We start from the raw sequence: 13,169 nt of genomic DNA, 5'->3' as shown, positions 1-13,169 counted from the left end.
GAAGAACACTAACTGTGGGTCCTTGAAAATTATTCTTACCTCATCTAATGAATATCAGAAATTTGGTCCTTGTGTCATTCATTTTAAGACACATCAGAAAAAAATATTTTTCAATAGCCATTTATTGAGCTGGAGTGGCTCACGTCTATAATCCCAGAAGGTGGGAGTAAGAGACAGGAAGACTAGGAATTCACAGTCATCCTTGGCTACAAGTCAAGTTCAAGGCCAGCCTAGGCTATGTGAAACCCTGTCTCAAAATGGGGACAGGGGCTGGAGATTTAGTTCAGTAGAGTGTTTGCTGAGTGTATACAAAGCCTTGGATCCCATCGGTAGCAACACAAAGAACTGAGCACATATCTGAAATTCCAGCATTCTTTCAAGGTCATCCTCAGCTACATAACAAGCTTAGACCACCCTGGTCTACATGAAACTGTCTCCACAACAACAAAAAAACAACATAGCCACCTGTCAAAGATCTCTTAGGTTTAAGGACTTAGATTACATACGTGTTTCAAGAAAGACAATGGCTGGGGTGGTGCTGGTGGTGCATACCTTTAATTCCAGCACTTGGAAGGCAGAGGCATGCAGACCTTTGAGTTCAAGGCCACCCTGGTCTGTGAAGAGCAACCCTGTCTCAGAAAAAAAGGCAGGTAGGTGAAATGCCATGAACTATAAAATAAAATATGAAATATGTGCCACACAACAGATACGATATTGAGAGGTTTATTATGTGAACATGGGGAGAGAAGGATGGAGGGAGCCTGGGCGGGGGGGGGGGGAGAGAGAGAGACAGAAAGAAAGAGAGAGAGAGATACAGAGTAAGAACAAAAGAGGGAGAGAGTGGAGGGGAGAAAGCAAGACAGACAAATAGACTTGTCCTTTTTATATACTCCTGGGCAGGGGCACACCCAGTAGCAGGTAGGCAATGACATCACAGGTTGCTAGGCAGGCTGAGGCAGAATCCTATCAGTGGGGAAGACATTGAACCTGTTACCTGTATCCAGTAGGCTCCCAGTCTAGGGAATCAGCAAACATAATTATAGTACAGGCAGAGTGAAATAAATAGGACTATGGGAGGGCATAGTACAGGCAGAATGAAATAAATAGCACTATAGACCTTTCAAGGTGATAATGATTAGAGTTCACCAGGGATGTATCATTTGGCCTGGCCCTCAAAGACAAAATGGAAGAAATTGGGAAACCACAGATTTAGAGGTGGGAGAGCAAGGCTTGGATTTGTTCAGTAAGAGAATGGTGGGCTCAGATCTGTTCAAGAAAAGACCTAGAACAATGAAGGAAAGAATGGAGGGGAAGGCCTGAAAGCCGCAGATGGGTGCAGAGAGCATGTCTAAGATATTGTGCACAAGGGCTATAGTGATGGGGAGGATAAAATATGGATTAAAAAAGTATTTTTTTGGCCAGAGGAAGAGAAAGCATTAAATACAGTTTTAGGCCCTTTAGGTAAAAATAATTGTCACAAAAGCCTGGAGACCTCATCTGGATCCCCAACGGAGGGAACCACCCACCACTCTCGCTTCACTGCATACTTTTTTCGAGACAGAGTCTCTCTGTGTAGCCCTGGCTATCCTAGACTCACTTTATAGACCAGGCTCGCCTCCAACTCACAGTGATCCACCTGCCTCTGCCTCCCGGGTGCTGGGATTACAGGTGTGCACCACCACACCTGGCACCACTAATAAAATGTTTTAAGTAAAATACTGAAGCTAGAAAAATAAACTAGTAGGGGCTGGAGAGATGACTCAGTGGTTAAGAGCACTGCCTGCTCTTCCAAAAGACCCGGGTTCAATTCTCAGCACCCACATGGCAGCTCACAACTGTCTGTAATTCCAAGATCTGACACCCCCACACCAACGCACATAAACTAAAAATTAAATAAAAAAAAATTTTTAAAGGAAAAATAAACTAGTGGTAAAGACACTTGCTGTTCTTGCAGAGGACCTGGGGTTTAGTTACCAGCACCCACATGGGGACTCACAACCGTCTGTTAATTCCAGTTCCAGGAGATCTGGCGTCCTCTTTTGACATGCCTTTTGGCAACAGGCATGCACAGGGTGCACAGAAATGCAGGCACATACAAACATACATACATACATACATACATACATACATACATACATACATACATACAAAATAAATCCAAAATAAAATAAAAATAACTGAAACACAGGATCTTACTATGTACCTCTGGCTAGCTTGGCTCACTGACAGCCACCTGCCTCTGCTTTCCTAGTGTTGGGATTCCAAGTGTGTAACTCCATGCCTGGCTTCAAAATAAAACTGAGTCTTCAAAATTAATTCAGATATCTTGAACTTTAAGTCTGCAGGGTCTAGTGACTGAGTGGAAGTGAGGGTTGGCAGAGAGTTGAGCATGGGGCTTGGGGTTCTAGCCTTGATACTTGGGAGAATGAGCTACCCTTAACCAAAGCCAGTGTGGCCAGGCTGAGAATCACCCCAAATTCTAGGCCAGCCTGGATTACAGAAAAAGATCTTGTCTCATTAAAAATAAAAATAAAAGAACCAAAACAGTAGAGCTGAAGAGACGGCTCAACCGTTAAGAGCACTGGCTGCTCTGCCAGAAGACCCACATTTGATTCCTAGCACCCACATGGCAGTTCACAACATCTGTAACTGTAGTCCCAGGGGATCTGAGGCCCTTCTTGTGTCTGAGGGCACCAGGTATACACTGGTACACAGACATACATGTGGGCAAAACACTCACACACATAGAATAAAATAATAATAATAGTACACATTTAAAGGACACATACCAGTCTATCAGAGGACTCAAGTTCAGACCCTAGCACACGCACAAGTGGTTCAAAATACTTGTAACTCCAGCTCTAAGGGATCATAAACACTGTCTCTGGCCTCTGTGGGAGGGAGGGCACACACACACACACACACACACACACACACACACACACATCTTTTTTTTAAAGATGATTTTTATTTTATACATCTGAGTTTTTCTTGCATGCCTGGTGTTCACAGAGGCCAGAAAAGGGCCTGGGTTCTCGTGGAACTCGTGTTACCAAATGCTTATGAGCCAACATTTGGGTTTGGTGAACCAAACCCTGATGGTCCTCTGCAAGAACAGCAAGCAGTGTTCTTAACTGCTGACCCATCTTCCCACCCTATAAAATGACTCTCTAAATAAATCAATAAAGTGAGGGATAGCGTGGTGGCTTGAATGAGAATGACCCCCATAGACTCATACATTTGAATGTCTGGTTCCCAACTGATGGCACTGTTTGGGTAAGATTAGGGGGTGTGGCCAAATTGAAAGAGGTGTGTCACTGACTAAAGGTGGACTTTGGGGGCCTCAAAAAACCACACCATTTCTAGTTACTGTTTCTCTGTCTCTCTCTCTCTCTCTCTCTCTTTCTCTCTCTCTCTCTCTCTTTCTCTCTCTCAGATACACTCAGCTATGGCTCCAGCACCACACCCCATGCTTGCCTGTCTGTTGCTAGCCTTTAAGTTGCCTTAGTCATGGAGTCTCTTCATAGCAACAGAACAGTAACTAAGACAGGTACCTTGAATCCTGATAGCGGGATTTTCACTGTTATTTGTATTTGCTTTTTGTTATAGACAGGAGGAGACTGATCATCAATGCTGAGTTTGGGACTCCATTGGAATAACCTTTATGGGTCATGCAACATAGCATTGTAGAACAAATGTCCCCAGCTTGAATTCCTAGTCTTAGCTGTGCCATGAAAACGCCCTTTTAAAAAATGAGTTTATAGACAGGCAGTGGTGGTGCACGCCTTTAATCCTAGCATCTGGGAGGCAGAGGCAGGCAGATCACGGTGAGTTTGAGGCCAGCCTGGTCTACAAAGTGAATCCAGGACAGCCAAGGCTTGTACAGAGAAACCCTGTCTTGAAAAACAAAAAACAAACAAACAAACAAACAAAAAAGAGTTTATAGTCCAGTTTGGCTTCTGTTGTTGTTCATTTCCTTTTTCCCTTTTTCTTTTTCTTTCTTTCTTTTTTTTTTTTTTTTGACTTTAGATTTTAGTTTTTTGAGACAGGGTTTCTTTGGGTGTTTATTTGCTTCTTTGTTTGTTGTTCGCGCCCCCCCTCCTGAGACAGAGTTTCTCTTATAGCCCTGACTGTCCTGGATTCACTTTGTAGACACACTGGCCTCAAACTCACAGAGATCTGCCTGCCTCTGCCTCCCAAGTGCTGAGATTACAGGCATGTGCCACCATGCCTGGCAACAGAGTTTCTTTTTGTAGCCTTAGCTGTCTTGGACTTGCTTTGTAGACTAGGCTGGCCTCAAACTCAGAGATCTGCCTGCCTCTGCCTCCCCAGTGCTGGGATTAAAGGCGTGTGGCCCAGTTTTCTCAGAATTTTTGAGATCTGATAAGATTATGGAAATGGGGCTGGCAAGATGATTCAGCCAGTAAGGGCTCCCGCTGCCAAAAAGGAAAGAGAGAACCTGCACCGGAAAGCTGTCTTCTGACTTCCACAGGTAAGCTGCCCCCAGCCTACCTGCCTTGTCGAATGACACACACACACACACACACACACACACATGCGCGCGAGCTCGCACACACCAAATAAGTAATTGTAAAGTGTGTGTGTGTGCGTGTGAGAGAGAGAGGGGTGGGGTAAGGATAGATCTAGGCACAATGGCTAACAGTTGAAGGCCCAGTACTTAAGAGGTTGAGGTAGGAGGATTGCTTTGAGTTTGAGCTCAATCAGTGGTGCAAAGCAAGACCTTGTCTTGAAAGGAAGATAAGACAAAAGAGAAATAACTGAGGCAAAGAGCAAATGATGATGTTACCATAATATACTAGGCATTAAGAAACTCAGTATTTGGGGCTGGAGAGATGGCTCAGAGGTTAAGAGCACTGACTGCTCTTCCAAAGGTCATGAGTTCAATTCCCAGCAACCACATGTTGGCTCACAACCATCTATCATGAGATTTGTATACATAATAAATAAATAAATCTTAAAAAAAAAAAGAAACTCAGTACTTGGTGTGGGGGGGATTGCCAGTGGCTGGCAAGATGCTCTGCAGGTGTAGGTGCTTGCTGTGGGCCTGACAATCTGAGTGTGATCCCTGGGATCCATATGGTGGAAGGAAGGAATAGATTCCCACAAGTTACACACACACACACACACACACACACACACACAGAGAGAGAGAGAGAGAGAGAGAGAGAGAGAGAGAGAGAGAGAGAGAGAGAACTGTGACATGCACATAAATTAAATACATTGTAATTTTTTTTAATGCAGGGTCTCAAGTTACTGGCACATGCCTTTAATCCCAGCATTTAGAAGATCCAGGCAGATAGATCTCTATAAGTTTGAGGTCAGCCTGGTTTACATAGTGAGGTACAGGCCCAGCCAGGGCTACAGGAAGAGACCCTATCTCAAACTAAAACAAAACGAACGATACCATTGACAATGTCTCTCATTAACAAAGAAAGAGAGGAGAGACGAGACAAACAAGAGGAGCTCCAAGTCTGAGACGTCAAAGGCATAAGCACATGATGGGTGTCTTCACAGCTCAGGCTGAGGTGGAGTTGCCTCAGTTTGCTCTCTCGGTCTCCCACTCACAACAGACCCAAAGCCACCGTCTCCATCTAACTCTTTGCTCTATGGGAACAGAGAAGTACAAATCTGATGTCATTCATTCAGCTAGCTTTCTACTTGGTGCCCAGCCTCGTCAAGTCTAGTCACTATGGATAGATACAAAGCTAATTAAGAACGTGAGCTCCTCACTTCTAAGTGCTCTAGCCTGATAGAGAAGACCAGGCTGGAGCACTGGAGAGATGGCTCAGAGGTTAAGAGCACTGACTGCTTTTCCAGAGGTCCTGAGTTCAAGTCCCAGCAACCACATGGTGGCTCACAGCCATCTATACTGGGATCCCATACCCTCTTCTGGTGTACATGCAGACACAGCACTGCATACATAGTAAATACATCTTTAAAAAGAGAGAGAGAGAGAGAGAGAGAGAGAGAGAGAGAGAGAGAGAGAGAGAGAGAGAAAAGACCAGGTTGGAACTAGGGTGAAGCAATGGAGGCTCTTGGGGTCACAGAAGTCCAGGGTTGGCATCTGTGTGACCCTTGAGAATGAGTACCTCCTTTAAATGTGCCCACCCCCATTCTAACTCCGAGAAAGACTCAAATCAACAAAATAACCATGGTCCAACGGAGTTATTTCTCAGTCTCTCTCCAGAGGTGACATGGGAGCTGGGTTTTGTGTCTCAAAAGAGAGTGAGCATTGGTGGAGGTACAGCAATCAGTGTGGACAGAGCCACACTTTGTGTGTGGGGGGCATCGCGCATGCATGTGTGTGTGTGTGTGTGTGTGTGTGTGCACTGGAGGCTGGGTCAGAGGGAGGTAGACAGGAAGGCTTCCTGGAAATAATGAGGGTGGTGGGAGGTTCTGCTGGGAAAATGCAGATCAGACTGGAAAAGGTATTCACTGCTGTGTCCTGGCCTGCCCTGCTAGGACAGAACTCACCTAAGACTTTCCTGGTTTTTGCAATGAAAATTTGCAAGCTAAGAAAACCCTCACTTTTGACAAGTCGGGGTGATCAGACCTGATCCTAAATAGCATTCCTTCTATGTTTTACTCTAGAAGCAGAGGAAAGCCATTACAATACTATTGCAGTGTTGGCATGGTAGCACATGCGTATATCCATCCCCAGCACCCAGAAGACAGAGGCAGGAGGCTCATGTATTCAAGGCCAATCTGGGCTATATGGCGAGACCCTATCTTACGGGAAAAAGGGGAGAACTGAGAGTGTGGCTCAGTAGTAGAGTATTTGTCTAACATGTACGAGGCTCTGGGTTCACTCCTTTGCAACACGACACACGCGTGCGCGTGCACACACACACACACACACACACGCATGGACGCATGCAAGAAATGAAATTAGGACTTTCACAAAGAAATGGAGTGCAACACGACTCCATGACGCTCTCTCTCTCTCTCTCTCTCTCTCTCTCTCTCTCTCTCTCTCTCTCTCTCTCTCTCTGTGTGTGTGTGTGTGTGTGTATGCAACATATACACCCACATGTGTGAGTGTGCAGTTGGAGGCCTGAGGTCCTCAATCACTCTCCACCTTAACAAGGTCTCTGGTTGAACCTGGAACACCTCAGTTCCCTAGGCTGGCTGGCCAGTGAGCTCCAGGGATCCTTCTGGCCCTGATTCCCCAGTACTGGGATTACAGATTACAGGCACACTCCGGTATACCTTACTCTTGTTTTTTTTTTTTTTAATTTTTTTTTCTGAGACAGGGTTTCTCTGTGTAGCCTTGGCCATCCTGGACTCACTTTGTAGACCAGGCTGGCCTCGAACTCACAGCGATCTGCTTGCCTCTGCCTCCCGAGTGCTGGGATTAAAGGCGTGCACCACCACGCCCGGCTCAAAAAAAAATTTTTTTTGAGACAAGTTCTCATTACATAGCTCTAGCCAGCCTGGAATTCACTATGTAGGCCTGCCTCTGCCTTCTCATGTACTACTGTGCCCAATGTTTGGACCCTATTTTTAAGTAGATATTGGGGCTAAACCCAGGTCCTTGAGTGTGTGTGTGTGTGTATAACATTTTACTCACTGAGACATATTCTCCAGTGCCATGGCTTCATACTTTTAAAAAAAGATTTTGTTTTTATTTCCAATTATGCCTGGGCGGGTGTGAATTAGTATGTGCACACCCAATACGGTGCTCGTGGAAGGCAGAAGAGGATGTCAGAGCCTCTGAAGCTGGAGTTACAGGCTGTTGTGACCTGCGCAATGTACATGAGTGCTGAGAACTGAACTTGGGTCCCTCTGCAAGGGCAGCAAGTGATGCACTCTTAACCACTGTGTCCCACCAAGACTTCATATTTTTTTTTGTTTGAAACAGGGTCTCACTAGGTAACCCTGGCTAGCCTAGAAGTCACTCTGTAGACCAGGCTGGCCTCAAACTCACAGAGATCCACCTGCCTCTGCCTCCCAAGTGCTGGGATTTGAGGCCCTGTGGCTTCAAGTTTTAAGGTGATTCTACCGTAAGTACATGAGATGCCCAGGAGCAGGGCACTAAAGAAGCCTTGATGGCCAGTCCAAGGAGAATTTATGGCCCAGAAATGGTCAGTGTTCTTTGTCTAGTCAGAGTTCCAGTTCCACAGCTTGGCCCCTTCTTTCCTAGCTGAGTGATATGGACCAGTGATTCATTCTGTGCTGGCCTGTTTTCTCATCTGTAAAATGGGAACAGCACGGTGCTCACCCAAAGGAGGGGCGAAGACTAAAGGAGAGAATGTTTAACACAGCGCGCCTGCATGGAACAAACACTTTCGTATTAAGTCCCCTGCTCCCCCCTTACCAGTTAGGACATTAGCTACAGAAGAAAGAGAGGAGGAAGGAAGGGATTTGAGAAAGATTTGAAGAGAATTAACCTGCTGCGTGTCGTGTTGTCTGTCAGACAGAGTGCCTATATTTTTGTGGGAGAGAGTTCAAGTTGGAGCTAATTCTCCCAGGCATTTTTGTCAGAAATGGCAAGATTGCTGAGAATGACGTCTAGGACCTTGCACAAGCCAGCACAAGCCAGGGGGGTAATGTTACTCAGCGACATTACCCTCCACCCCCACCCCTTTTAACCTTAATGTTGACAGAGTCCAGGCCAGGTTTTCTTTCTTTCTTTCTTTCTTTCTTTCTTTCTTTCTTTCTTTCTTTCTTTCTTTCTTTCTTTCTTTCTTTCTTTTTTTCCAGACAGGGTCTCTCTGTGTAACAGCTCTCGCTGTCCTGGACTCACTTTGTAGACCAGGCTGGCCTCGAACTCACAAGCGATCTTCCTGCCTCTGCCTCCCAAGTGCTGGGATTAAAGACGTGCACTACCATGCTTTGGCCAGGTTAGGCTTTCTTGAAGTTATGTGGGGAAGGCAAGGCTCTGTGCCTTCAGGGGAGATTGATGTGGAAGCAGAAAAAAAGACACAACAGGAGGGGGCCTTGAGGTACTTCTCAGTAGCACAGCACTTAATTAGCATGAGTAAGGCAGGGGTTCTTTCCTCAGCATGGGGTGGAGGGAGGGGAGAAAAGCAAAAAGGGACTATAAAAGGTTCTTCCTGGGGTGAGGAAAGAAAGGATGAATTTCAAAAGATTATCTTGAGTGAAAGTTTGGGGCTTGAGGCCACTGGCTTCTCTTTTAGAGGAATTGGGGGTTCAATTCCCAGTTTACAACCACCTGTTAACTCCAGTTCTAGGGGATCTGAGGTTCTTCTGGCCTCTGTGGATACTAGGCACAAAAGTTGTGCATCTCCGTGCAGCAAAACACCCATACACATAAAATAAAGTAAGTGTGAAAAGTTTAGCCTGGCGCGATAGTGCATGACTTTAATCCCAGCACTTGGGAGGCTGAAGATCTGAGTTCGAGGCTAGCCTGGTTTACAGAATGCGTGCCAGGGCAGCCAAGGCTACACAGAGAAACCCTGTCTCAGAAAAACCACAAAAAGAAAAGAAAGAAAGAGCTGGGTGTGGTGGCGCATGCCTTTAATCGCAGCACTTGGGAGGCAGAGGCAAGAGGATCACTGTGAGCTCCCGAGGCCAGCCTGGTCTACAAAGTGAGTCCAGGACAACCACGGTTAACACAGAAAACCCCTGTCTCCAAAAACAAGAAACAAACAAACTAAAAGAATTATAGTCAAAGGCTAAGGATGCAATTCCGATGCTAATGTGCTTGTCTTGCGTACCTGTGTTGCGCAGCAGCCTCCTCTGAGGTATGACCTTGGAAGTTTCTTAAGGCAGAAAGTAAACAAATCAACATAGTTTTAGGATGTTGTGAAACTGACCAGATTCCCTAGGTCCTTCCCTCACAATAAACAATTAAAGCTGCTGAAAGTCACTCCCAGACAAGGCAAGTTGCAAAGAAGACTCTGAGAACAGCTGCCTGGAAGAGGCTTAGACCAACTTAGTCACATGGTGAGGATACTCGCTGATCTGTTGAGCTGTCTGCAGCACAAAAGCAGTGCTCTGGATTCCCAGCTTTTGTGAGCTGTCGCCAGTGCTGGAATGAGCTTTGGTGATGCAGTTAAATTTCTGCATCCGTAAGTGACCAGCCCCTCACCCATATAAAATTCATTGGTTCACTAAGTTGGACTTTGGTGGTGTCTGTACTTCGGTCTGTTGTGAGTTCCCTCTCTGGAGAGAATAGATACATGTTTTGCATCTCCCTATGTCTCTTAGTCACTGTTTATTTGTGTGAAGAGACACCATGACCAAAGCAACTCTTATAAGAGAATGAATACATTTAATTTGGAGCTTGCTTATAATTTCAGTGGTTTAGGCCTTTTTGTTTGTTTGTTTGTTTGTTTGTTGAGACAGGGTTTCTCTAGGTAACAGCCCTAGAACTCACAGAGATCCCCCTGCCTCTGCCTTCCAGTGTGCTGGGATTACAGGTGTGTGTTACTGCGCTTGGCATGACCTTCTTTTCTTTTCTTTCTTTCTTTCTTTCTTTCTTTCTTTCTTTCTTTCTTTCTTTCTTTTGAGACAGGGTTACTCTGTGTAGCCTTGGCTGTTTTGGATTCACTTTGTAGACCAAGCTGGCCTCGAACTCACAGCGATCCTCCTGCCTCTGCCTCCCAAGTGCTGGGATTACAGGTGTGCGCCACCTGGCTTGCCTGACTCTCTTAAAGATACTTATAATTCCTTAAAGACACACATAAAGCCTATCTCAATCTGGCCATAGTCTATCTTTCCCACCTCCCCTGTAGCCATTCCATTCCTTGAATCCTCCACAACAGATTATTTATTCGATTCTGAAGACACCATACATTTCAGATGTCTGCCTCCCACTTTATTCCTCCTCACATTAATGCCTCAATCCTTTCTTTGCTTGCCCCTGTAGGTTCAGCCTGGCCTAAACTGGGAATCAAAGGGAGCCCAGGCCAGCAGAATTGTGTAGCCCCTTGTATACTACAGGTCAGATTTAGCATTTTAAATATTGTGGAATTGGTAACTGAAGTAAGTGAGCAATCCCCTCCACCCCCCACTGTGTGTGCCCAGGCTATCTGATTGAGCATCTGAGGCAGTCTGTGGTTGCCATGCCAATTTGCTATGGATACTGTTGCTTGCTCTGTAATCTCAACTCATTTAGCTGGTGCTTTGACTACTCTCCATAGTTCAGCTAGCCTCCATCCACAAATGGACTCTATCTTTTCCCTGCAGCTGCTGGCGTCTCTGCTCACAGACACCTCTGAAAGATAAATTTCCCCCACCCCTGACCCCCAAACAGCAGATGAATGTGCCAGAACCTGTCCCCAAGTTAGATCTCTTGAATATTGACCCTTCAATGGGTCATGCTCAAGTTTGCAACATCTCTTGGACTTTGTCGTCTGGACTGCTGCCTGCCCCCTGGAAAAGCCTTACTTTTGCCAAGATTCTGTTGTTGTTTTCAGACAGGGTCCTTGATAACTAGCCTGGCTTTGAAGTCCCATTCCTTCTTCCTCAGCCTTCAGAGTGCTGGGCTTGCTGGGCGTGGTGGCTCATACCTTTAATCCCAGCACTTGGGAGGCGGAGGCAGGCCAATCTCTGCGAGTTTGAGGCCAGCCTTGTCTACAGAGTGAGTCCAGGACAGCCAAGGCTGCACAGAGAAACCCTGTCTTGAAAAAAACAAAAAAGAGTGCTGGGCTTATAGACGAGTGCCAAACCTGACCTCAGACTGTCAAGTGCTTCTCCTTCTTCTTCAGGACAGCATCTCTTTGTAACTCCAGCTGTCCTGGAACTCACTATATAGACCAAGCCCACCTCGAACTCACAGAAATCCACTTGCCTCTGTGCACTGAGATCAAAGGTGTACGCCATCATGCCTGGCTCATAAGAGTCAAATTCTTTACAGAAGCTTCAGCCCTATGGATCTTGGAGAGTTCTAGAACACTTTAAAGCCTCCGGTCAGTGCCTATGAAGCTATCTTACATTTATAACTTATTTCTTTTAACTTTCTTTTTTCTTAAAGATTTATTCCTCTTTATTTTATATGCATTGGTATTTTGCCTGCATATACATCTGTGTGGGGTGTCCAATCCCCTGGAACTGAAACAGTATGAGCTGCTACATGGATGCTGAGACTTGAACCTGTGTCCTCTGGAAGAGCAACAAGTGCTCTTTAAAAAAGATGTATTGGGCTGGAGAGATGGCGCAGAGGTTAAGAGCACTGACTGCTCTTCCAGAGGTCCTGAGTTCAATTCCCAGCAACCACATGATGGCTTGCACCCATCTACAATGAGATCTGGTGCCCTCTTCTGGTGTACATGTAGGCCAAACATTGTGTGTATATGGTAAATAAATAGATCTTTAAAAAAATGTACTTATTAATATGTACACAGTGCTCTGCGTGCTTGTACACCTGCAGGCCAGAAGAGGACATCAGATCACATTATAGATGATTGTAAGCCACTATGCGGTTGCTGGGAATTGAACTCAGGACTTCTGGAAGAGCAGCCAGTGCCCTTAGCCTCTGAGCCCAGCAACAAGTGCTCTTAACTGCTGAGCCATCTCTCCAGCCACTGGTTTTTTTGTTTTTCTGACAGGGTCTCATACAGCCTCCATGGGCCTCAAACTCCTTGTTTAGCCAAGGCTGGCCTTGCACTTCTGTCTCCACCTTCTAAGTGCAGAGATGATAGGTGTGTGCCACCCCACCTCATTCATTACCTTTAGAATTAATTTTATCTTACCATTTTCATTTCTAGTTCATGTGCATTGAGGTTTTACCTCTATGCATATCTGTGTGAGGGTGTCAGATCCCCTGGAACTGGAGTTACAGACAGGCGTGAGCTGCCATGTGGGTGCTGGGAATTGAAGCTGAGTCCCCAGGAAAAGCAACCAGTGCTCTTAACCACTGAGCCATCTCTCTAGCCCCATCACAACTGTTATAATTCATAATCAGTTTTTGACCACCACCTGTTTGAGTCTCAGAAAAGCCCTGTGAAAGACAGAGCAGTTATTATGTACCCTATACTGCGGGTACAAATACTGAGACATACAAGGGCTAGAGTTAAAGTGTCGAAGGGGTCAAGCCCATCATGAGAAAGCCAGGTCTCCAACACTCCAACACTCTCTTCACTACCCAGCTCTCTCAGCACACCATGCCCTATGATGTATACTAAGCCCTCACTGTGTTCCCTTCAAGTAAAATGTCAGTCCTGGAGCAGCCTTTCCCACTA

The sequence above is a fragment of the Acomys russatus genome, chromosome X (genome assembly GCF_903995435.1).
Source record: "Acomys russatus chromosome X, mAcoRus1.1, whole genome shotgun sequence".
Taxonomy (NCBI): domain Eukaryota; kingdom Metazoa; phylum Chordata; class Mammalia; order Rodentia; family Muridae; genus Acomys; species Acomys russatus.
Note: the sequence above shows the minus strand (reverse complement) of the source record.